Source organism: Carcharodon carcharias, chromosome 7, assembly GCF_017639515.1.
Source record: "Carcharodon carcharias isolate sCarCar2 chromosome 7, sCarCar2.pri, whole genome shotgun sequence".
Classification (NCBI taxonomy): Eukaryota; Metazoa; Chordata; class Chondrichthyes; order Lamniformes; family Lamnidae; genus Carcharodon; species Carcharodon carcharias.
In genome coordinates, this window is record NC_054473.1 from 22397141 (window position 1) to 22424610 (window position 27470).

At 44.5% G+C, this 27470-nt stretch overlaps 1 protein-coding gene across 1 annotated transcript in view; it reads right to left on the reverse strand.

Moving 5' to 3' along the window:
- The window catches only part of plxnb1b (plexin b1b), a 220268-nt gene extending 193814 nt beyond the window's left edge, over nucleotides 1-26454 (reverse strand). Inside the window, exon 1 of the mRNA XM_041191160.1 lies at nucleotides 26167-26454. The gene's annotated coding sequence lies outside the window, so the exon portion shown is untranslated. The remainder of the gene's footprint in view (nucleotides 1-26166) is intronic.
- Nucleotides 26455-27470: the final 1016 nt, after the last annotated feature.

A 27470-nucleotide genomic window follows, 5' to 3' on the forward strand; every position in this document is an offset into this window, starting at 1 on the left:
ATACGTGAAGATTGGGCCCTTGGATAAACTAATAGAAGACACTATTGCTCGTGGAAATGCACTCAAACAGGAGGCAAACGCATTCAGGATCGAAAAAGGGAGAAGATTAATATGCTACAAATTCTAGGATGCAAAGAAACAACAAAAACAACATCTCCTAGTTTACAGCAGTGCATCATGTAGGAAAGTGCACTCTGGTTACAGTGTCACCATAACAACAGATTACACGTTTTGAGCCTCCCCGAAGTCAGATTTTATTGAAATCTGATTTTTTTTTTCTCTCTGCCACTGTACAGCATTGTTTTACCAAAGGTTACAGAGACTGACAACTCACAATTCAGGAACGGAGACTCTTTAGCCTGTAAGAGATTTCAAGATCAATCCATTTTAATGTGACGCTATTAGATTAATTGCAGCTTACAAAAATTAAATCCACAACAGAAAGCTCCTGGGAATGCACAGCATATGCAGATGACCTGACCCTCCTCCAAACTACACCACTTGAGAAGATGAAAGATTGATCAGGGGCTTTGACAGGCTTCATTCACCGAGTTTATGGGTGGAAGTCTGTTGCACAGGAAGCCCTCACCCAAGGCAGGTTGGTGGTCAGTTTGATTGCCAGCTCAACTGGCCAATCCCAGGACTCAGAGCTGGGAGCAGGGAGCAGGGAGGGGATCAAGCTACTTGTCATCTAAGAAAAGTTAGACATTCTGCAGGAACCTGGAAAGTGAATCAAACAGAGCAATTTTAGCGCCAACTAGTTTTAAAGAAATTCAAAGTGGGGTAAGTGCTAACAGGACTATTAGTAACATATCATGTTTTCCTCTATTTTACTAGAAGGGTTACACTAGATAAAACTTTACTGAAAGCATTGGTCTCGTATAGAAAACAACTGGACCACTCTTAAAGTGCTTCAGAGACCTTTTGAAAGGTAAGAGACGCACACAAGGAATTTACAGTGTCCCGTTCACACAGGTCATATTACAACCAACATGATCGACTGAGTACCTATTGAGCAGTAAAAGGCAAACACTTGATTGTAAGGGACAGTGTTCAGCTACAAAGACCATTGGTAACAATTAGTCCAAGAATATCTAGTGCAAATCTGAAATCTGTAAAGTGACCCAGGACTAGTTTTCCCGTTAGAATTAGACAAATTAAAGAATTAAAGACTCATGCACATGATTCATAGAGCATTTACAAATACAACAGCAATGCACCTTGTAATAGCGATAAAAACCGGACAGCACCGCCAAATCTCACCCAGTTCCCATGGAAGAATCCAATGCAGTTTAGATCGGATTTCTTTATTTACACTGCACATTGACCACAGACTGTGTGCTTGGGGCAAGTGGACAGCAGAGACAGACAACAAAATGCTGCTCATTGTCTGCTCCACTCATGCAAGTGAATGCCTCAGGATTGCTGCTGGGTAAACTTCAGATAAACTTGCTGAAAAGTGTTGTTGTGAAATAGCTTGGAGCTTTATCTTGATGCTTTTGTTGCCGCTTTAAGTCAATGTTAACAATCCCATATCATTCTATGGAGAGGAGCAGGGGAGTTTTCCAGGTGAAAACTCCTCCCTTCACAATCTCCACCTCACCGTACACCCTTCCCCTTTGCATCAGTCACTTGTTCAGTCAGTCAGATTCTCATTGAACAGGAGTCATAGCCTCCGACTGGTGAGATGGTCGACCTGCCAACTAGGCCCAACCTGGATCAGTTGCACATGAATAAAACAAAACGCCTGGTTTCCAATGTCACTGACAAATCTTCCCCTAGGCCATTGCTGAGCTGCAGTGCAAGGCTCAGATAAATGCGTTTTCTCATAAGAGATTTCCTTAAGTTAATACACTGGGAGGTTAACATAAGCAGATTCTCATTTCTTTCTGGCTTCTCACTCCTTTATCCAGTGACGCTGACTCATGCCAGGGTATAGTTCTGCAGCCATTAACCACACTCCGATAACTCACTCAGCAGTCATTCTTCATGTGCAAGCCTAGAAAGCTTCATGGCAACTGGTGGAGATGGGAGAATGCGGAGGGGCATTGGGGCCATCATGGTAAACCCAAATCTTATAAGCAGACATCAATGAGTAACGAGCAGCAACCCTTGTGAAACCTATTCCTCCCAAGCCCATGGACAATGAGGCCAAATGTACAACAACATCACTAACCAGGGTGGAATCAAGTCAGGGACCTATAGCCTGTACAGCCATAATAATGAGGAGGTGATGGTGTAGTGTATTGTTGCTGGACTAGTAATCCAGAGAGCCAGAGTAATGCTTTGGGGGCCACAGCAGATGGTGGAATTTGAACTCAATAAAAATCTGGAATTAAAAGTCTAATGACCATTGCCAATTGTTGTAAAAACCTATCTGGTTCACTAATGTCCTTACCTTGAAGGAAGGAAATTTGCCATCCTTATCTTGCCTGGCCTACATGTGGCTGACTCTTATAATGCCCTCTGAGCAAGCCACTCAGTTATAACAAACTGCTATAAAGTCCCAAAAACAAAGGGAATGAAACTGGATGGACCACCCGGCATCCACCCAGACACCGGAAACAACAACGGCAAACTCAGCCTTGTCCACCCTGCAAAAGTCATCCTTACTAACATCTGGGGGTTAGCACCAAAATTGGGAAAGCTGTCTCACAGGCTAGTCAAGCAACATAGTCATCCTCTAAGAATCATATCTTACAGATAATGTGCCAGACACTAACATCACCATCCCTGGGTATATCCTGTCCCACCGGCAGGACAGACCCAGCAGAGCTGGCAGCATTGCGGTATACATTCGGGAGGGAGTTACCCCATGAGTCCTCAACATCAACTCCAGATCCCATGAAGTCTCATGGCAAGAGATCAAATATGGGCAAGGAAACCTGCTGCTGATTACCACGTACCGCCCTCCCTCAGCTAATGAATCAGTGCTCCATGTTGAACATCGTTTGGAGGAAGCACTAAAGGACGCAAGAGTGCAGAATGTGCTCTGGGTGGCGGACTTCAATGTCCATCACCAAGAGTGGCTTGGTAGCACCACTGCTGTCTGAGCTGACTGAGTCCTAAAGTACTTGGTCTGCGGCAAGTGGCGAGACAACCAACAAAGGGGGAAAAACATACTTGACCTCATCCTCACCAACCTGCCTGCTAAAGATGCATCTGCCCATGACCACTGCATACAGTCATTGTGAAGACAAAGTCTTGCCTTTACAATGAGGTTACCCTCCATCATGTTGTGTGGCACTACCACTGTGCTCAATGGGATAGATTTCGAACAGATCTAATAACTCAAGGCTGGATATCCATGAGGCGCTGTGGGAAGCAGCAGAGTTGTACTCAACCATAATCTATAACCTCATGCCCTGGCATATCACCCACTCTACCATTACCATCAAGCCAGGGGATCAACCCTGGGTCAATGAAGAGTGCAGGGAGGCATGCCAGGAGCAGTACCAGGCATACCTAAGAATGAGGTGTCAACATGATGAAGCTATAACAAAGGACTGCTTGCATGCCAAACAACATAAGCAGCAAATGATAGAAAGAGCTAAACAATCCCACAACCAACGAATCAGATCCAAGCTCTGCAGTGCTGCCACACCCAGTCATGAATGGTGGCAGACAATTAAACAACTCACTGGAGGAGGCTCCACAGATATCCCCACCCTCAGTGATGGGGGAGCCCAGCACATAGAACCATAGAAAAGTTACAGCAAAGAAGGCGGCCATTCGGCCCATCTTGTCCATGCCAGCCCGAGGACACCCAGGTGCCCTTTCTACTCTCACCTTCCTGCACCCAGCCCATAGCCCTGCAGTTTACAGCACTTAAGGTGCAGATCCAGGTACTTTTTAAAAGAGTTTAAAGTTTCTGCCTCTACCACCAACTTGGGCAGCGAAGTCCAGACACCCACTACCCTCTGCATAAAAAAGTTCTTCCTCATGTCTCCCCCCGCCCGACACCTTCTGCCACTTATCTTGAATCTATGTCCCCTGCTTCTAGAATTCTCCATCAAGGGAAACAATTTTACCCTGTCCACTCTATCTATTCCCCTCATAGTTTTGTAAACCTCAATCAAGTCACCTTTCAGCCTTCTTTGTTATAGGGAAAATAACCCCAACCTATCCAATCTCTCCTCGTAGCTACACTTTTCTAACCCTGGCAACATTCTTCTAAGCCTCCTCTGCACTCTCTCCAGAGCTATTACGTCCTTCCTGTAATGTAATGACCAGAACTGCACACAATACTCCAGTTGTGGCCTCACCAGTGTTTTATACAATTCCAACATTATATCCTTACTTTTATATTCTATACCTCTGCCATTGAAGGAGAGCATTCCATATGCCTTCTTTACAACCTTGTCTACTTGAACTGCTGCCTTCATGGACCTGTGTATTTGTACACCAAGATCTCTCACTTCATCTACCTCTCTTAGTATATTCCCATTTATTTTGTAATCCCTGTGACTGTTTGACCTCCCTAAATGTATGACTTCACACTTCTCTATGTTAAAATCCAACTACCACCTTACCGCCCACTCCACCAACCCATCTGTATCGTTTTGGAGATTTTGGCTATCCTCTACACTATCCACTACTTGGCCAATCTTTGTGTCATCTGCAAATTTCCCAATCGTGCCCCCCATGTTCATGTCCAAATCGTTAATACTTAACACAAACAGCAAACAGTGCAACAGATAAAGCTGAAGCATTTGCTACAATCTTCAGCTAGAAGTGCTGAGTGGATGATCCATCTCAGCCTCCTCAGGAGGACCCCAGCATCGCAGGTGCCAGCCTTCAGCCAATTCAATTCACTCCACGTGATATCAAGAAATGGCTGAAGGCACTGAATACTGCAACAGTTCTGGGACCTGACAACATTCCAGCAATAGTACTGAAGATTTGCTCCAGAACTTGCCACGGCCCTAGCCAAGCTGTTCCAATACAGATACAACACTGGCATCTACCTGGCTGTGGAAAATTGCCCAGGTAAGTCCTGTACACAAGAAGCAGGACAAATTCAACCCAACCAATTACCACCCCATCAGTCTACTCTCAATCATCAGTAAAGCAATGGAAGGGGTCATCAACAGAGCTATCAAGTGGCACTTCTTTAGTAATAACCTGCTCACTGATGCTCAGTTTGGGTTCCGCCAGGGCCCTCAGCTCCTGACCTCATCACAGCCTTGGTTCAAACATGGGCAAAAGAGCTGAACTCCGAGGTGAGGTGAGAGTGACTGCCCTTGACATTATGACTGCACTTGACCGAGTGTGGCATCAAGGAGCCCTAGCAAAACTTGAATCAATGGGAACCAGGGGGAAAACTCTCCACTGGTTGGATTCATACCTAGCACAAAGGAAGATGGTTGTAGTTGTTGGAGGTCAGTCATCTCAGCTCCAGGACATCACTGCAGGAGCTCCTCAGGCTAGTGTCCGAGGCCCAACCATCTTCAGCTGCTTCAAAGAGCTTCCTTCCATCATAAGGTCAGAAGTGGGGACGTTCACGTTCAGCAACTCCTCAGACACTGAAGTAGTCCATGTCCGAATGCAGCAAGACCTGGACAATATCCAGGATTGGGTTGACAAGTTGCAAGTAACCTTCGTGCCACACAAGTGCCGGGCAATGACCATCTCCAACAAAAGAGAACCTAACCATCATTCCTTGACGTTCAATGGCATTATCATCACTGAATTCCCCACTATCAACATCCTAGGGGTTACCATTGACCATAAACTGAACTGGATTAGCCATGTAAATACTGTGGCCACAAAAGCAGGTCAGAGGCTAGGAATCCTGTGAAGAGTAACTCCCCTCCTGCCTCCTCAAAGCTTGTCTACCATTTACAAGGCACAAGTCAGGAGTGTGATGGAATACTTTCCACTAATCTGGATGAGTGCAGCTCTCACAGCACTCAAGAAGCTCGACACCATGCAGACCGCTTGACCGGCACCACATCCACAAACATTCACTCCCTCCACCACCAGCACATGGTAGCAGCAGCATGTACCATCTACAAGATGCACAGCAGGAATTCACCAAGGCTCCTTTGACAGCACCTTTCAAACCCGCGACCACTACCATCTAGAACGACAAGGGCAGCTGATAGATGGGAACACCACCACCTGGAAGTCCCCTCCAAGTCACTCACCATCCAGACGTGGAAATATATCGCCATTCCTTCACTGTCACTGGGTCAAAATCCTGGAACTCCCTTCCTAACAGCACTGTGGGTGTACCTACACCACATGGACTGCAGTGGTTCAAGGCGGCAGCTCACCATCACCTTCTCAAGGGCAATAAATGCCGGCCCAGCCAGCGAAGTCCACATCTCGCAAATGAAGAAGAAAGCTCAGTTGCATTTTGGCCAGTGCCTTTACTGTGGAGTCGCAGGGAGATCTTTGTTGTTTCAATTAACATTCAAACACATTGGTCTACTCCTCACACATTCCTATCTGATTAAAAGGTTACCACCGCCTTTTACTTTATGCCTGGGTTACAAGTAGTCAAACTTTACAAAGCTTATTTTAACAATTTAGCACCTTGAATATAATAAAACATTCCCAGGTGCTTCACAGGAGTGTAAAAAAACGAAATATGACACCGAGCCACAAAGGGAGAAGCCCAAAAGCTTGGCCAAAAAGCAGACAGGTTTCAAGGAGTACCTTGAAAAGGGGAAAATGAGGTGGAGAGGCAGAGGGGTATGGGAGGGTATTCCAGAGCCTGGGGCCTAGGCAACTAAAGACACAGCCACCAATGGTGGAGCAATTAAAATCGGGGATACACAAGAAGCCAGCTTTGGATGAGTGCTGATATCTTGCAGGGTTGTATGGCTGGATGAGAACACAGAGCTAGAGTGGGGCAAGGCCATGCAGAGATCTGAAAACCAGGATGAAGATTTAAAATCAAGGCATTGCTTGAATTGGAGCCAACGTAAGTCATTGAGCAGGGTGGTGGTAGGGAAATGGGGCTTGGGGCCAGTTACCCGAGGAAAGAGCTGTTAAGAATGACAGTTAATTATTGGGGATTGCATTACCGGCAGCAAAAGGCCCATTTTATTCATCCTTCTGTTACTCCACCAGCCCCCTCCACCCAATCACAGCATCTAACTTCCTGCATGACTCCAGACATTTTGCCTCCGTCCCATCAGGAAGACCGCCCTAAGTGTGAAATGCTTCCTGGTTCAATCCTAACTTTGTTTTTCTTTTAAAAAGAGGTTTGGTACCAGTGTCCAGCAGTAATGATTTAACTTGAAATAGTGCTCGAGACTAATTCCCTCTCCTGAATCTTTAGCCAGTTTATGTTTAGCTCAGGCTGAGGGCTATTTTCTTGATACTATGTATAATGCATCAAGATGATTAATCTATAGTGAATATTTAGGTAAATGCTGGATTTTAGTTCCACCTTTCATCCCTCCTTAACATTTCCATTCAAACCCAAATAGATGAAGGGTTCTTGTTTTTAACCCTTTCCTCATAATTCAGTTCACTGATACTCAGAGTTAAAACAAAATTTGCCTCCATGCAGTCATGTTAGTCACTCAGGAAATTTTACACTCCATCGTGGGGTCACACTTTGGTCCCATCTTGGTTCAGTTTGGGCTCTTGGTCCAAAGGTTATAGATCTAGGAGGCCCATATTAGGGATGTGCCACCATACCTCATCTGGCACTCCAGTTTAATACTGAGGGAGTACTGCATTGATGGAGGTGTGGTTCTTCAGATCAGATACTGGAGACCCTATCAGCTTGTGCTGCTGCTCCAAGTGAAGTTAACATAGAAACATAGAAAAAGCAAGAATAGATCATTCGGCCCTTCAAGCCTTCAATATGAGTATGGCTGATCCTCTATCTCAACGCCGTGCTCTGGCTCTCTCCCTATATCCTTTGATGCCGTTAGAGTCTAGAAATCTCTATCCTCCTTAAATATATTCAGTGACTTGGCCCCCACAGCCCTCTGTGGCAGAGAATTCCACAGGTTCACCACCCTCTGAATGAAGAAATTTCCCATCTCAGTCCTAAATGGCCTGCCCAGTATCCTGAGATTATGACCCTTTGTTCTAGACCCCCCTAGCCAGAGGAAATATCATCTCTGCATCCAGTCTGTCCAGCCCTGTCAGAATTTTATACATTTCAATGAGATACCCTCTCATTCTTCTAAACTCTAGTGAATACAGGCCTCGTCGGCCCAAACTCTCCTCGTACGACAATCCTGCCATCCCAGGAATCAGTCTGGTCAACCTTCGCTGTGCTCTATCCATGGCAAGTGGACTGGGTGCAGGTCGATGGGACTAGTGGAATAATATTTCGGCACAGACGAGAAGAGCCGAATGGCCTGTTTTCTGTGTTGTAGTGTTCTATGGTTCTAAGTATATCCTTTCTTTGGTAAGGAGACCAAAACTGCACCCAATACTCCAGGTGTGGTCGCACCAAGGCCATATATAGCTACAGTAAGACGTCCTTGCTCCTGTACTCAAGTCTTTTCGCAATGAAGGCCAACATACCAATTGCTTTCTTAACTGCTTAAATTCCACATCATTATGCAAAGGGATTTCTCCTGGCTAACATTGCTTCTGCAACACAAACCATCAAAAACAGACTAACTGCTCATTCATCTAAGTACTGCTTGTGGGATCTGCCTGAATATTACTGCAGTTGCCTACATTAAAAATGAAGGCATAAGTAGGCTGCGATAGTCTTTTTTCTACTTTCCTCTATTTACACAACACTGATGGAGTCTAGACAAAATTTCCCAGACTATGCTGGCTCTTCAACGGGCTTTAGAATGCGTCAATCCATTCTACCTGTGGGCTAACATTCAACAATTGTTTCAGTGGTCGAAGAGACTGGCTAGGAGAAGCAGGTAGGGAGGGAGGAGGGTAGAGAGAGGAAATAAAAAGAGGCAAAGGTTCACACTCCTGATCAGTTATTGACCAATGGGGGATGGTGTGTTAAACTGTGATATTAGGCTCCACACACCCACCCCAGTCGAATGACCAGCCAACATTCACTATCCTAGGCTAACACAAAAAGAATTACCCGTTGGGGAACTAACAGGAGGGTGCTCTGAGGAAAATACAGGCCAGAATGAATCAGCAAAAAAATTGAAAAATTTCCTTTCACCACATTCAGTAGCACAAATACCTGAACTGTGACCCCACTAGAAATCACACACAGCTGCTAATTATCAAATGAGATGTAATGTCAGACACGACTGTTCAGAACTCACATTTTTCACATTCTGGATCAGCAACAGAAGTTTGCCAGGAAGCTACTTAGAAACTGCTCTTGTGATAAAAGGTCAATTTGTAAGTTTTACACATTTGAAATGTAATACAGACAACAAATGCATGGAGTGCACTGTAGATGTAACTGATAGCAACCCACAAGTCCCATCACGAGGCGGGTAAAGCAATGTGCACACCAGTGGCAAGGTACGAACTTCTTCTTAGGCAGTTCCTCAGGATCGAGAATGACTTGCTTCCATTCCGATTCAATGGGTTTGGAGATGGTTGAAGAGTCCAATGCACGATCTGCATACTCTGCTGCATGTGGGGCAAGTGGTGCTTGAAGGGTGGGGTGGGTGGGTTGTTTGGAGGTTTGTGCACTCCTTCCAATGCCTGGACTCTGTCTCTGCATGTTCCCGAGGAAGTCTCTCGATGTGTTCAGTGCCTTCACGAACGTGCCTTCTCCATTTTGGTCGGTCTCAAACCAGGGTCTCCCATGAGCTGACAGGTATGTTTGATCTCTTCAGGGATGCTTTGGAGGAGGACATCCCTAAAGCATTTCCACCATCCTCCTGGGAGCCTTCAGCTGCTACCGAGTTCAGGGTAAAGCGATTGCTTTGGGGGTCAGGTGTCAGGCATACAAACATGTCCCTCCCAGTGGAGCTGGTTTCAAGTGATTGCTAACACTCTAATGTACAAACATTCACAGGCAAAGGCAGTTCATATCTAGCCTCAAGTTCAATCATGTGCACAGAGATTCACTACACCAGCATATTCAGCAGAGGGACTTTGCTCATGAACAGAGTTTTACCACTTGTAACAAACTTCTAATCCAGGGACGATTGTTGAGCTCAACAATCCCCAATCTCTATGTTTTATACAAATGGAAACATTAACAAGGCCATGTGGAAATAATGGAGAGCGGGAATAATTGAAAATCTCTTTCAAAACGAGCTAGCACAGGCAAGATGAGATGAATGACCTTCTCCTGTGCTGTGTACTTCTATGATATATCTATATATTTATATGGGAGCTAGCCTGGAAGTGCAAGAGAGAAGCAAGTCTATCAAGGACCATCCAGGATGGGAAAGTAAACTACAAATAGCAATATCAAAATTCCCACCATCCAAACCCATACAGTACAGAATCCTGCAGCTCATGCTCACACCCAAATACAAGGACGGCTAACTGGTACAACAAGATGGTAAAGGGTACAACGCTGAAGCCTAGTTGTTATTTACTTACAAAGCTTTTATTGACAGAAACACACATTACACATCATTTTTTATTCTTTCATGGACATGAGCGCCACCGACTAGTGCAGCCTAACTGCCCTCGAGAAGGTGATGGTGAGCCACCTTCCTGAACCGTTACAGTCTATGTGGAGTAGGTACACCCACAGTGCTGCTGGGAAGGGTGTTCCAGGTTTTTTGACCCAGCGACTGTGAAAGAACGGTGATATAGTTCCAAGTCAGGGTGGTGGGTGGTGGTGCTCACATGCGTTTGCTGCCCTTACCTTTCTAGGTGATAGGGGTTGCAGGTTTAGAAGGTGCTGTTGAAGGAGCCTTAGCAAGTTGCTGCAGTGCACCTTGTGGATGATATACACTACCGCCACAGTGCTTCAGTGATGGAGAGAGTAAATGCCCAAGGTGGTGAATGGGATGCCAATCAAATGGGTTGCTTTACCCTAGTTGTTGTCAGCCTTCTTGAGTGTCGTTGGAGCTGCACTCTTCCAGGCAATTAGACAGAGTGTTCCATCACACTCCTAACTTGTGCCTTGGACTGACATTGGGAGTCAGGATGTAAATTACTTCAACCAACCAATTCCTCTTTGACAGCACCTGCTGCTATATATGCAAAAGCAGGGGAGTCCTGACCCAAATACAATGAAACACTCAACTGATGTACAATCAATATTCTGCTCAGTGTTCTGACCAAAGTAATGTTAGTCTTAAAAAGAAATCCATTCAGATTTTGTATCACCCTCTGCTTAGCCCGTTTTTCTCCTTAACGTTTTGCATTATCCAAAAGATTTGAATTCTCCTTACCGAGAGCTTTATTTTCTTAAAAAAATTCCTTTTTTAGCAAGCAGGTTTACTCTGCATTACTGACACCCCTCCCCCACCCCTGGCGAGGCCACTGCACCTCCAGCTACTCCCTTAGCTAGACTGTGGCCTGTGAATCCCTTTCTCCCCACCCTGACTAGACCATCCCCATCGTCGGTTAGACTTCTGTTCTTCAAGTGCTGTTACAAACTCCTAAAGTGCCCGCACAGTCAAAACTGTTCAAAGCAATTACCAGTTTGCACCTGTTCCAGACATGAAGGGTTTGTGCTCATTTTTTCAATTAAGCATTCGGAATATTCCAAGCTTTTTGTTACAGCTCGCTGCAAAGAAAAGCTGTACAGAAAACCATTCTTCCCTCCACCCACCCCCGACCCCCCAAACCCCAGCAAGGCTTGCTGCATCCGAAATCTTCCAACAAATTCATTGCTCTTAGTGATTCACACAGATCGACCTTAACCCTTTCAGTGCTCAATCTCCTGCAGGGATTTTACATTATACCCATTGGGACATTTTAATCGCTTCGGGGCAATCCATTGATCCAGAAAACATTTCACTGACGATAATGTCTCTGATCTCAGTCAGGATACTGGCAGTGCTCCTGGGCAAGAAGGGATGTGGGTGGAAGAGGAGGAGGGAAAGGAATTGGCTGAGTTTCTTTCTCTTTCTTGCAGTGCACAAATTGGCCATTGCATTTCTCTATAGTCGAAACAATGACTGCGTTCCAAAAGTGCTTCAATGCCTGTGAAGTGCTTTGAGACATCCATTGAAGTTGTGAAAGGTGCTACATAATTGCAGACCTTTCTTTAGTCACTATCCAGTGATCTGTGCTGCAGAGTGGATGTTTATGTGGAGATTTGAGTGAGGACAGGGTGAAACTTGGGATGAGATAGCCTCCACAGTTGGACACTCCATGTCCAGGCTTCCTGGAAAATGTGACATTTGTTTGGGCTACTAAAGAGCTGCAGCAGCCATGAAGGATACACCAGCACACATGTGCCTTCAGATGAAGAAGAATCAATAGGGAAAAAAAAATAGGAATATCAAATCTCCCCTTGCATTACTCATAGTTAGAGGATAGGCTAAAGCGTAGTAACACACCATAGGCGAGGAGAATCCTTTACCAACTACGTTCAAGTTTTACGTACCCAATTTGGCTGTGCTGCTGTGGGGAGGCCAGGGAATCTCTCTTATAAAATAAGCTTAATTAAACACTCAACTGTTTATTTAATCTTACTGTACACATCACCAAGACTAATGACACTTGCTTTCGAAAGAATAGCTGCATTATCAGAGGCCAACCCATCATCCAAAGAGTTGATGCAAGAGCTGTGCCTTCATGTGGGGCTCCTACAGATTCATCCACACTTGCGATTCATGCATGCATTTTCACACTTACCATTCATGCAGAAAACACATACATAATGGAAAATGCTGTTAACATCTTCTGCATGCTATCCAAGTGCTTGAAATACAACTTCCACAAATCATTGGGATCGTGTGCCGAGTGATGAGTGCATGACCAATAGCAGCAAAATTACATTGGTGCAAACCAGAAGATCCCGGGGTCAACTCCTAGCCTGTGTTAAATTGCAACCTAAGTCAAAAGAGGCACATAAAAGACAATGTGAGGGGAGGGGCAAGAAAAAAAAATCAGTCAAGGTTTCTGCTCCTCATCACTGATGCTCCTGTGGATTAGCTTTGACTGTGGTACCCTCTGGTTGAATAACCTCCTGATGCTCCCAAATAAAAGGGCAAAGTATCCGAGGGCTGGCATTTCATAGGAACACTATCCATCATAGGTAGAATGGGCCGAATGGCCTACTGGTGCACCATACCCTGCTATGATCTCACTGAGGATGTGAAGTCTTCAAAAAGGGGGTTGGGGCAGTTGAAATTGAAAACAAAAAAATTCCAGTAACCAGAGCACTCTCTAATCAGTCAGCCAACTGCTTGAACCAGCACATTTTATCCTGGTACAAATAAGTCATGGTTTCATGAATCAGTCTGGTCCAGAAATACCATGGGTTCATGAATCAGTACAAATTAAATGTCATATTACAACAAAGAAGATCCTTCGTGATGAAGTAAGTGGCCACTGAGGAGCTCTTTCTTTTGCCTGGGAGATTTTATTATTTTGCAATCTCTGTGCTTATCCTCTACATTAAGAGACCACAGCCCTTTCACTAGGACTATCTGCAGACTCTGAAGGGCATAGAAAGCCTGTTAGCGAGAGGGAGAAGAGTTTTACTGAATGAAAATTTAGCGAGATATAGACTTGCTTTGGCAATATTCATAATTTCTACGACTCCTTCTCGAGAAGGATCTGCATGGAATCTTAAAACAAACGTAAATACTGCACACTTGAATTTCTGTCACCATTTTCCAAGCTGATTTTATTTCTATAGAAGCCTCTCTTTTGAGTCACTCCACATCATTTTGCAAGCCCTCAAGAGAAGGCCCTGGCTCGGAGAAATCAGTCAAGATAGCTGCTAGGAAGAATGTGGTCCCCAACGGCAGGCCCAATGCAAGAGTATTGGGCACCCTAGGCAAACCTTCACCCTTGCACCTCCCTGACCCCACCAAAACAATTAACTTTCAAAAATGAATATTGTGCAGTTGTATGAGTAAAAATTCTGCATCTATAATTACAAATTTATTTTACATGAAAAAAGATTATAATATTGATTGTACATTCTTGTTGTTCTACACTCTTCACAGAATGTGTATGGGAAGAAATGTACATTATAATGTATTATTATATGTTGATAGTCCAACTAGTGAAGGGGCAATACTGGACCTGGTATTAGGGAATGAACCTGGCCAGGTGGTTGAAGTTTCAGTAGGAGAGCATTTCAGGAAAAGTGACTATAATTCAGTAGGTTTCAAGGTGCTGGTGGATAAGGAAAACGGGAGTCTTTGGGTTAAGGTGCTTAATTGGGGGAAGGCTAATTATAACAATATTAGGCAGGAACTGAGGAATCTAGACTGGAGGTGGATGTTTGAGGGCAAATCAACAACTGACTTGTGGGGGGGCTTTCAAACGTCAGTTGATAAGAATTCCGGACCGGCATGTTCCTGCTAGGATGAAGGATAAGCATGGCAAGTTTCAGGAACCTTGGATAACGAAGGATATTATGAGATTAATCAAAAAGAAAAGGGAAGCATTCGTAAGGGCTAGAAGGCTGGGAACAAATTAAGCCTGTGGAGAATACAAAGAAAGTAGGAAGAAACTTAAGCAAGGAGTCAGGAGGGCTAAAAGGGGTCATGAAAAGTCACTGCCAACCAGGATTAAGGAAAATCCCAAGGCCTTTTATACATATGTAAAGGGCAAGAGGGTAGCCAGGGAAAGGGTAGGCCCACTCAGGGACAGAGGTGGAAATCTGTGTGTGGAGGCAGAAGAAATGGGAGAGATACTGAATGAATACTTCTCATCAGTATTCACCAAAGAGAAGGACTTAACAGTCAATTTGTCTAGGGAAGAGTGTGTAGATAGCCTGGATCATGTTGAGATCAAAAAAGAGGTGTTAGGCGTCTTGAAGAATATTAAGGTGGATAAGTCCCCAGGGCCAGATGGGATCTACCCCAGAGTACTGAGGGAGGCAAGGGAGGAGATTGCTGGGGCCTTGACGGAAATCTTTGTATCCTCACTGTCTACGGGTGAGGTCCCAGAGGACTGGAGAATGGCCAATGTTGTTCCATTGTTTAGAAGGGTAGCAGGGATAATCCAGGAAATTACAGGCTGGTGAGTCTTGCCTCAGTGGTAGGGAAATTATTGAAGAAGATTCTTCATGACAGGATTTACTACCATTTCGAAGCAAATGGGCGTATCAGTGAAAGGCAGCACGGTTTTGTGAAGGGGAGGTCGTGTCTCACTAATTTGATCGAACTTCTCGAGGAAGTGACAAAGATGATCGACAATGGAAGGGTAGTGGATATTATTTACGTGGATTTCAGTAAGGCCTTTGACAAGGGCCCTCATGGCAGATTGGTACAGAAGGTAAAGTCGCACGGGATCAGAGGTGAGCTGGCAGGATGGATTCAGAATTGGCTTGGTCATAGAAGACAGAGGGTAGCAGTGGAAGGATGCTTTTCTGATTGGAGAGCTGTGACTAGTGGAGTTCCGCAGTGATCAGTGCTGGGACCTTTGCTGTTTGTGGTATACATAAATGATTTAGAGGAAAACATAAGTGGGCTAATTAGTAAGTTTGCAGATGACACCAAGGTTGGAGGAGTTGCAGATAGTGAAGAGGATTGTCAAAGGATACAATGGAATATAGATTGGTTGGAGACTTGGGTGGAGAAATAGCAGATGGAGTTTAATCCGGACAAATGCGAGGTAATGCATTTTGGAAGGCATAATACAGGCAGGAATTATACAGTAAATGGAAGAACCCTTAAGTGCATCGGCAGGCAGAGGGATCTGGGTGTACAGGTCCACAGGTCACTGAAAGTGGCAATGCAGGTGGATAAGGTAGTCAGGAAGGCATATGGCATGCTTGCCTTCATTGGCAGGGGTATTGAGTATAAAAGCTGGGAAGTCATGCTGCAGCTGTATAGAACCTTGGTTAGGCCACACTTGGAATATTGCGTGCAATTCTGGTCACCACATTACCAGAAGGATATGGAGGCGTTGGAGAGGGTGCAGAGGAGGTTTACCAGGATGCTGCCTGGTCTGGAGGTTATTAGCTATGAGGAGAGGTTGGAGAAACTCGGATTGTTCTCACTAGAGCAATGGATATTGATGGGCGACTTGATAGAAGTTTACAAAATTATGAGTGGCATGGACAGAGTAGATAGTCAGAAGCTTTTCCCCAGGGTGGAAGAGTCAATTACTAGGGAACATAGATTTAAGGTGAGAGGAGAAAACTATAAAGGAGATGTGCGGGGCAAGTTTTTTATGCAAAGGGTAGTGAGTGTCTGGAATTCACTACCGGGGAGGTGGTGGAAGCAGGTACGATAGTGGTGTTTAAGAGGCAGCTTCACAAATACATGAATAGGATGGGAATAGAGAGAAGCGGATCCCAGAAGTGCAAAATGTTTTAGTTGACAGGCAATATGATCGGCGCAGGCTTGGAGGGCCAAAGGGCCTGTTCCTGTGCTGTACTTATCTTTGTTCTTTGTTTGTTTATAATGTGTAATATGGCTCATGTGATAAAATACTGTGTGTTCCTGTAACAGTTCCTAGATGATTTTATGCGCAAATACACAATCAATAATCATCACGATAGAGTGAGCTAAATTAAATTTCATTCATTGATATTATTGTCTGGTTCGCAATTTTCAAATAGTCTTGTGGAAGGACAAATTTGTACAATTGTCGCATGAACAGAATGAGGAATATAGTATGCACTTTTGGGAAAGACTGCAATGTAAATACATGGAAATCTATATGTATGTCGGTATCTGTGGATGTATTCCCAATGCTGAAGCCTGTGTGTTTATTTATGAACTATTCATGAAACTACATTCAGTTTTTTACTGCTTCCCCTTGCCCCAATGCTAAATTTTGCCACTCTAGCCAATCGCCTAGTTTGCCCAGGAGAACTAATCTTTGATCTTCCCAGCCTGTAGGTCAATGCTCTCGACATATTGTGAATAAGATAGATGGGAGTGGAAATTCATTCTGCAAGAAATCATGGAGTAGAACCCGCATCTCATCATTCTTTTCCAGTGGTGGAAAACCTGCGGCCCATCAGGATTCTGAGCGCGGCCTGCACGACATTTTGTTAACTAGTGCACACACACAGGGTTGCCAGATTCCACTGGTTTCTGCCCGTGTAGTTTTTTCCCTGCCGGTATTACTAAAGTGATACACACGCAAAACAAGGGCACGTGAAGCCAGGTCTGTGCTGATTGCACACAACACTGACTGAGAGAGCCATGCGGTGTCTCTACATCCAAAGCGCTGCTACAGTTCAAATGCCCTGCAAATTCTTACTCATGGGATCCTGGTGAGTGCACATGCCCTGATTTCAATCTTGCGGCCCATTGGGATGAAGGAGGGCCACTCATGTGGTTCACTCACTAGCCTAAGTTGCCCATCACTGATCTCTGGGAGTATTGACTCAGGCCATCAGCATTCCCATCACACCATTCCCAAAGTCTTGAGCTTTTCAAACAGTAACCTGGAGTGTGACCCACTTACAGAGAAATCTGAAATACGAAACACATTACTTATTAAAAAACAATAAATTGCTTTTCCTTCAAACTTTCTTGTAAAAAATCAATAGCAGTCTCAAGTGAGCCTCTTCCAATGTCAATACACACGTTTTTGGTGTTTGTGGGGTACATTGGATGTTCATATACCAAAGTGAACCAGTAGTGATAAACCTGGTACATTGCTGCCCACAACTGTTGTCTAATGCTACAGATGTCTTCACTGTTACCTGCTGGAACCACAAATAAAGGACTGGACATTGGATACTGTCCATTCACCTCTGAAATCAAGATTCAAATCCAGCCTAGACTGCGATGAATATCCCTTCCCATCTGCTGAATGCATCTCGCATTTGGGCAGACTCACATCAGTTAATGTTCTTGAGGCCACAGCCCAAAACCGTCCCTACCGCAGCACTCTGACCTTCTCATTTCAAAGATGCCACCTGCTGCCCAATAGGATGACCTGCACAGGAAGCTCAAATTTGCCTCAAGGAATTGTTTCAAACAGCAGGAGGCACTGGAGTTGACATCAGCACCACGAGCACCAGTGTTGGCACCAGCACCGTGATATAAACAAGGCAAGACCCAAACTGCCGTTGAGCATAGTACCATTACATAAACATAGCACAAATCAGGAGCAAACGCTTGGGAAACTTTCATTTGTGAGGCAGTGGCCAGCCAGAAAATGATACTAAGCTACTTCTGTGCGTCAGTATTCTCACAATCAGGACAGTATTTTGCAATACAAATCCAACACACTGTTACATTTAATAATTACAATGTTCTAAGCAGACCAGACAGAATCGTTAGGAGACAGTGTAGCTACAAGAGGTCAGAGGCTAGGAATCCTGCGGCAAGTAACTTATCCTGACCCCCCCCAAAACCTGTCCACCATCTAAAAGGCACAATTCAGGAGTGTGATGAAATACTCCCCACTTGCTTGGACGAGTGCAGCTCCCACATCACTCAAGTAGTTCGACGCCGTCCAGGACAAAGCAACCCACTTGATTGGCACCACATCCACAAACATTCACTCCCTTCACACCCACGCACAGTGGCAGCAGGGTGTGCCATCTACAAGGTGCACCGCAGGAATTCACCAAGGCTCCTTAGGCAGCACCATCCAAACCCACGACCACTACTACCTAGAAGGACAAGGGCAGCAGATAGATGGGAACACCACCATCTGGATGTTCTCCTCCAAGCCACACACCATCCTGACTTCGAAATATATCGAATATATTGTTCCTTCACTGTTGCTGGGTCAAAATCCTGGAACTCCCTTCCTAACAGCACTTTGGGTGTACCTACACCACATGGAATGCAGCGGTTCAAGGAGGCAGCTCACCACCACCTTCTCAAGGGCAATTAGGGATGGGCAATAAATGCTGGCTTGCCACATTCCATGAATGAATTAAAAAAAATCATAGAAATGTGAAGGCCTGATCACGTATATTTGCAATTACTGTCATCAGTGCAAGGTCCAGACGCTGGGTTGTGAACTCTGCTGGGAGGTATTCCTGTAGGGGTCATCATGTGATACCTAACCATGTGATGCCTGATCATATGATCAACTATTTATCCCATTCTCTTTAAAATGAAAGTTTAGTGTCTTTTGCCTTAATAGCCGCAAATGGTAAAGGAACTGACACTCAAATAGTTCTCAATTCAAGCACCTTCCATCTCCCTTTCCCCTTGTTTCTTCCAATTTGAATCCTTGGATTCCCACATGTGAAAATAATCTTTCACTTTTTAAGCCACAGTAAGGTTCCCAGTTTTCCCTCATTCCTTTACTGGTTGCTGCCCCTGTCCATGTCGCTGCCATTCACCGCCTTCCAGTTGTTGCCTCCAACTCTTATGGAAGTGCTTGGCCCGCATTTAAACCATTCTCCAAATCTCCATTTTATCCCTAAACCCTCATTCCCCAAGCTTTCCACCTCTCTCCCTCACCCCTTAACCCCAAACCCTCAATCTCCAGGCTCCGTTTGACACCACCACCGCTCCCAAGCCTCAATGCCCCTGGCTCCATTGCTTCCCAAAACCCCCATTTCCTAGGCTCCATGTCTCCCCTCCCCAGGCCCTTATTCCCTATCTCTCTACACTGAGCCCCTACCAGGGCTCATTCCTCAGGCTCCACCTCTTGCCTTAATTCCACCCCACCATGCCTCAGTCACATGTCCCTCTCCCCTACACCCACCCAATTTCATAGCCCCCTAATAATTCCTCCCTCCAAATTTCAGAGACGCCCGATTCCCAATTCCCCCTAGCCAGCCGGCTCTCCGTGGGTGACCGCACTGAGCAGCAACTTACAAGGTGGTCCGGGAAAATGGTGGGAAACAATTTTACATAAAATTATTACAATAAGACTGTGCTCTGACTGCTGACGTCAGGCCAACAGTTAGCTATCAGTGCCTCACATAAGAGTTTCTGTTGTTCATGTGGGTGCATCTGCAACACGAAATTTTAAATCGCTGATCAGGCAAACTGCTCACAATGGGACACCCACCACCCCACCCCACCCCCCCAATTACTCCTGGAAACATCCACTCATTCTTGGAGAGTTGGGAACACTATCCACATAGCAGCAGTTGAAGGTAATCCTCTGAGTAAAAAGTGTCCCCAGTCTTCACCTTCCTTCTGAGTTTGTATGAAAATGCTTCGTGTTTATTTTAAAAACTTGTATCCCTTTTGTGTAGATCTTGTGCCACTTCAGATGGGGATGCCTGAGGCGCTCTGTACAGCACCATTGCCCTTGTAGCTTTGGAGTGGTTGCAATTAATCATGAGCCTCCACTCCTGAGTTAGGCCAAGTACATCAGGATTAAATGGAAATTCCAGCCTCCAAACAATCACTCTGTATACACAACACTCCTCCAGTGTCTAATTCCCAGCACTAATTCACGTCTTAATCATTCCATCTGCAGAGCAAAAAGACAAGTTTCAAAGAGAAGCCTCCCCCATATGCTGGAAGTATGGATTGAACAGAATGCTTCGACTATCAGAAGAGTGTGTTTACAACTTGGAACAAAACAAGAACGAAAAACCCAGCCGCCTCAAGAGGATGAAATTATCTTTTAACAAAGAGTATGAGAATTTCTGCACCCCTTCATAATTAATGACCTGCTAATGATGTTGGGCACTCAAAAGAAGAATCACTCACTTTGAGGCCACTGATCCTCACAATTTAAATAATGACAGAGAAGGGCGAGGCCCACCTTGGATTTTGGAGCATTTTCTCCCTATATAATTGTGATCCCAAGGCTTTTGATCTTAATCCACACGAAAACACTTCTCAGCTTCCTCCTTGACTATTCCACTCATTGCTCGAAAATACTGCTGGATCTCCCAGAATCCTGTTCACAAGTCAAATGATCTGGCAGGTTTTAATCACGGGAACATTAAAATCACAATGCATGGTGTGCATTATTATGCTGCTAAAGTGCAGCTGCATACACTTTAGCGTGTCCACTTATAAGCCAAGGTGTAACTGTAGTACCTTCTTGGGTCAAGAAAAGGCTAATCATTCTGAGCAAGATGGTCAGGTCAATTAGAGGTCAGGCTGGCTTTCTTTCAAAAACAAGTGCGACCCTTTAAGTCAATTAGCAAGTATTTTCTGCTAATGGGAAAGTTTCTCAGCACTGATAATGATTTTGTTCCATTTTACCATACTGTTAAGTGTAATTTGCATGTACACCAATGTTATGTGATGGACCCATCTCAGAACATGGACAAACCAAAACTATACCTTCCTTAGTTCTGCAAAGGTTGACCTCTCCAAGGCTAATCATCCTTTTGCGGTGCTAAAAGGAATGAGAGTGCAGCAAATCACTGTTTTACTGTGCCCGGAACACAAACCCAGCCGCTCTGTCAGTCCTTGTTAAAACAAAATAGATGGGCGGAGCTGGGTGCTCTATTGGGTGCTCCAGGATATCTGGGTATTTCGCTGCCATTTCAATCCATGCACTGGAGAACAGGGAGCCTTAAAGAATTATTAACAAATTGTTTACCCGACTGCCCTATATTTTTGTTAAGTTGACATGTTTATGGACATTATTTTCTCCATGCCAAGTCTATAAAGCATTCAATCTGCCCCTAAACCATACCCAGCACAAATCAGGATGCAAAGCTCCCTGATACTCATTTGCATTAACATTAACAATTTTGCATCTTTTTGGGTGCAGACACCAGAAAGGCCAGAAGAGATATTCTGGGTAGGTGTTATTCAGGAACAAAATGTTACTGCCTCTGCACTGTACATATGAATTAGGAGGGGTAGGCCCTCAGCCCTTCGAGCCTGCTCTGCCATTCAATAAGATCATGGCTGATCCGATTTTAACCTCCAACTCCACATTCCTGCCTACCCCTAATAACCTTTCACCCCCTTATCAAGAATCTATCTACCTCTACCTTAAAAATATTCAAAGATTCTGCCTCCACTGTCTTTTGAGGAAGAGTCTTCCAAAGACTCACGACCCTCAGGGGAAAAAAAAAATTCTCCTCATCTCTGTCTTAAATGGGTGACACCTTATTTTTAAACAGCCCCTAGTTCTAGATTCTCCCACAAGAGGAAACATCCTGCCCACATCCAACCTGTCGAGTGCCCTCTGGACTTTATACGTTTCAATCAATTTGCCCCATTGTAGCCATTTCTCAGTCAGGTGGGAGAAAACACAAAAGCAGCCTTCCTGATATCAAGATCCATGAGCATTTCAACTGCCTCTCTCAGTATTTTTGGCATCCTTTTGCCACTCAGTGACCAACCCAATTATAATTCCCACATTATGGTACCCTTAGGTATTTTACTGTTCATTGCCTGCTCTTATTCTCTGTTCATCTACCTACTTTTAATTGCTTCCTATTATTCCCTGTGCATCTGGTTGCATATCATGCTAATCTGTATCTCACACTACACGCATTGTCATGGAAGGGGGGAGTGGGGGGGGGGGGGGGGGGGGGGGGGGGAGGAGGAGGAGGAGGAGGTAAAAAAGGAAGTGGCAGACAACTGATCCAAGTTTTCTTTCCTGTATTCCTTATTTGGGCTCATTTGAATTGCCTTAAGTTTAAATCAATATTAATATTTATAACTTTGTCTAACCAAAATCTTTGAATGATGTGCAAAGATAGGAATGTTGTACTTGCCATAGAGTTCAGTATCATCAGCAAAACTCAACATTATGCCAATGACGTTAATAATCAATGGGGAGCCAGGACTGATTACTATGTAAACTCACCATCGCTGCAGCCCAGCTCTGGACCTTGTAATACAGCTGCACCATACAAAGATCCTTCAGACCTTGACTGATTTAAGACCAATTTAAAACACAAGATACCTCAGTGAATTACCCAGTATGTCACTAAAAAGCCTATGATTCTCTGATTACATCACACTCTGCTTGTATCATGTGCCTAAATGACATCACACCACAATAATCCAAAAAAACTTTAAACTTAAACAAATTTACGTCTACATTTTTTAAAAAAGCTATGTATTATTAAAATCAAATCCAATAGCATAATCTTACTGAGCAGGGAAATATAATAGGTAAGAACTGCATTCTTGTGATGCTTAAAAGGCAACGATGGAATCACACCCAGTAGACAACAGACTAGAACATAAAGACTGTGTCAAAAGTTTCATCTGATTACAGTGCTTTAAGGGAATTCAGGTTATCATGAACACTGACAGTCAAGTTAAAATCTATTGATTCACGGTTCTAATTTGATACAGATTCAGCTCATGTGTGGCATAATTTCCTTATGCCACAGTGCAGCCACGAGACATTTTTAGAGGCCTGCGTTACACACCATTCAAACTGAGAAAAACACCAAATAATTTGCAGTGCAGTCGGACTCAGTTGTCTTCTCCTTAGGGCATTGCTGCTTTCATTGGGTACAGTCCCACACAATCTTCATTCCCCCTCAACCAAGTAGCCATACTTGGTTCAAAATTTGAACGTGTCTTTCCAATTCTGGGAGGATACCACATTGCTAGGTGAGCCTGTCAGCGTCCACAATGTGCACTTCCAGCCAGGGTCACTGCAGAGTGAACAGGGGTGTGAATCCTTGCTTAATTTCCCAACTCAAAAAAGGAGCACCCCATGCCATCAACATGGCTGAGATCCAATTTCATTTTTGGTTCGAAAGGTAATGATGTTCTACTACAAACAGCCACGAACCCTGCATTAGTGCGTGAACAATCAAGACCACTCCCCAACAAATTAACTGAAGGAATGATTTATTGGCAGATAAGCAAACATGGAGATTCACCTTGGGAATGCCATAAACCATAGGTACATGAAAATATTGAAGCACCTCATAGCTATCAACCCCCCACCAATTATTGTAGATATATGTAAACTCTGGACATTATAGATTCTGTTACTGCCCCACAGCAAGAACTGATATTTCAAAGTAGTAGGTGAGGACCTGGAGTCAGCTCAGGGGTAAAGTCAGACCCCTAGCCAGGCTCAATTCATGTACTGTTGGCTGTTCACAGCTGGGACAGTGATACAAGAGCTACAGTTGGTCATTAAGTCGCTAGGTTTTAAGGGAGCCCGTTGGGGTTCTCAATGATGGCTGTGGGGCAATCTCCCCATCCCACTAAGTTCAAGCTTCTGGATGTCACATGATCTTGGCTGTGTCATCCTATTCCATATCGTCAAAAAACCTGCCAACATCCACAAGGACAACATACAAATAAGAGCCACTTGGGTATAATACTGGGAGTGACCTCCACCCATGAGCCCATACCTCAATAAGAAATCTCATTTTACTGAGGAGTGGGGGAGGGGAGGGGGAGAGAGAAAGAAAATTGGATGAAAAAAAAACCCAATATGATTGCAACCCTGAAATAAATACAGAAAATACTGCTCTGACAGTATCTGTGGAGAGAGCAACACAGTTTTGATGTTTCAAGTCCATATAACCCTTCTTCAGAAGTCAGACCTGCTGAATTTTTCCTGCATTTTCTGTGTTTATTTCAGATTTCCAGCATCCACCACATTTTGCTTTTATCTTACTTAGATGCAACTCTTTCTCTCTTCTCCTCCCCATTTTCTAAATTTCCTGTGCAGTCAGTTTGCAATATTAGCTGGGCAATTTGGGAAATGTGTGAGGTAAAATATGGTGCAATTCTTGATTCAATCTTATATCCACTGTGCTTCCACTCTCAAATGTGCTACCTGTGAATGTGTATAGAACCTTACCACATGGTAAAAAGTGGGAGAACTTATACAGCAATCTAAATGGATATAGGGAGAATGCAGTCAGGAGATGGGAGACTTGAGGTGTATCATTAATGGGAGATACAAAGTGCTTGGGAAGAGAGTGGTGAAACCTTTCCCTTTCCCATCCCCCCTTCCCTTAACCGCAGGGGCAAGAGAAGAGATGGGAGGTGAGAAAACTGAGGCAACAGCGTATTTAAAAAAAATCATTAGCAATAGATAAACAACAGCAAAGTTTAAAAAAGTTCACATCCACAAAAAGTAAGTAGAAATGTGCAAGTGGAGGGAACCCACACAGATAGCCGAGATCTAACTACTTCACGCACAGGGTGAAGGAACAGAACAGATGTTCAGGGAGTCACTGCAGGAGGACAATGTTGGCAAATTCAAAAGAGAATAAGATAGATACTTGGCAGTGAAAACAATCCAGGGGATGCAGAGTAGCAGCAAAGGGTGCAGATGGACCAACCATCCCTTCCAATACATCCAATCTGTTGTTAGGAAAACAAGGTGTGCCCCTTGTCATTTAAAATAAATGCAAAACAAGCAGTGATCCAGAAACTCTGAACTAATAATACCATCGGGCGAGGGTGGGGTGGGGGGTGGAAAGATTGTCTCATCAGGGAAACATTACAATAGCGTTATCTTCTCTCCACCCTCAGAATAGTGCCACAGTCAAGAAAAAAAGTGAAGTTTTAAATGAAAAGTTGTGTTTCCAAGAGCAGCTGCAAAAGCATTGCCGCTGTCAGAAATCAGTTAAAACAGGTACATTACCACACAAGCCCTGTCCACACTCATTTCATGGGCCTCCATTGCCCCATTACACCAGGAGTCCATAATCGCTGGTAGACCACTCAACGAGCGTCCTCGGGAGAATGTCCCGTTTTTATTTTTGGAAACGTTTGCACGGTCTCTTTTTTTGGGGGGGAATTTGAGCCACCTCGTGCACAATTACACAGCAGGTCCCCAGGGAAGAATGTAGCTGCTGTGCGAGAGCACCTCACATTGTTTGCGGAGTGAGCTGTCACTTGCAACATACAACCTTTCTCCCACAGCTAACAGTTCTCTCACTGGTGTATGTCAGGCCCATTCTCCTGAGAGCTCTGGTTAAATCCCACCCTCCCCGCGGGGGAAAAAAAAAGTTTTGCCCCCTTTTGAATATGTGAGCGCTCCAGTGACCCAAAGAAGACCCGCAAAGAGAAAGAAAGGAACAGCTGCCGTGAATGACAGCAATGAATTGCTCCCCAGCACCGTCTGCCCCATCCGTCCAGCCTTCCCTTTCTGCAACTATTCATTCACCTCAAAGCAAGGACAAAAGAACTGAACTTTTTTTTCTCTCTCTTTAAAGTATTCAGCAGAACAACAAGCTGCCTACTCCCCTCCAGAGGGGGGGGGGGGGGGGGAAAAAAGCAGTTCCAGAGCAGGGGAAGATTTTTTTTCTCTGCTCAACCACTATCACTTCCTGATAAACTAACAGCAATCTATTTGTCCGCTTACCTTGAAAAGTTTCTTTTTACATATATATAAAACCCTCAAGACGTTTTGGTTCTGTGATTCACACGGTGTTAACAGCAGTCCCAGAGCTGGTCAGCCCTTAATCCACTCTCCCAGAGCTCAGTGTTCTGGCTGGTATATCAGCAAGTTTTAATTCCAGGGACTTTCTGCACTGTACAAGGACCCTGCTTCATAGGATGAAGTTTAATATTTTTCTATTCAGTTGGTAGGCTCGGTGCCCTGTGTGAGAAGAAAGCTGCCTTGTGTGGCTGCTAGCAGACTGCAGTTTGCAGGCTCTCACTCCCAGTTCACAGCCACTTAATGAATCTCTCTTACATTGTAAGCAGCGGACTGGGAGATCACATGTACTCTACACTCCACACACAAACACACACAGGTTCTGAAAGAGTAAGACCTGCCCAGATGATGACATCACTCTTGCAACACACACCCTGCCGTTTATTAGCCAGACACTTAAAAGGGCAACGATCAACCGCTACAGCCTTGAGTGCCCCGGTTCTTACTCACTGATCTTATTCAAACAAGGCACAATCACACATGTTGTGAAACTTCCAACAGATACCAGTTGTTAAAAAATGATATCAGCACTCCTTACATGGTCAGCCGTGATTCAATTTGCTCTGTTACAGATAGGCAGTCAATCGTGCTTTCGAGGCAATCAGTACCAGGCCAATGAATTATGATACAGACATAATCAGTACAGTGACAGTGCTGTTGTGAACAGGACCAGTAATGGTATAATCAGCCCTGTTATTGATAGTCCATAATAGTACAGTCTGTCTTGTTATATATACAGTTGTATTGTAGTCAGTCATTCTGTTGAAACGGGCCTGACAGTTCAACATGGGGTGTCGCACTAGATCTGCAACAAGTCAGGAACTGCACCCAACAGTTCTTTACAGAGTGGGGTCTGTCAGTATTTCATGGCTCTGTTCATTTGCATATCCATGAGAGGATTTCCAGTCAAATCCCAATTAAACTGGAGTAATTATAGAATCGAATCATAGAACCCTTACAGCACAGAAGGAGGCTATTCAGCCCATTGTGTCAGTGCTGGCTGTCTACAAGAGCAACTCAGCTGGGCCCACTCCTCTGTCTGTTCCCTGTAGCCCTGCAGTTCTTTTTCCTTTTGATAATTATCCAGTTCTCTTTTGAAGGCCTCGATTGACTCGGCCACATTCTCAGGCAGTGCATTCCAGATCAAAACCAGTCGGTGTGTAAAAAAGCTTTTGCTTGGGACGCTGTTTCTTCATTCTCCAAGCCCCTTAAACCAGTGTCCTCTGATT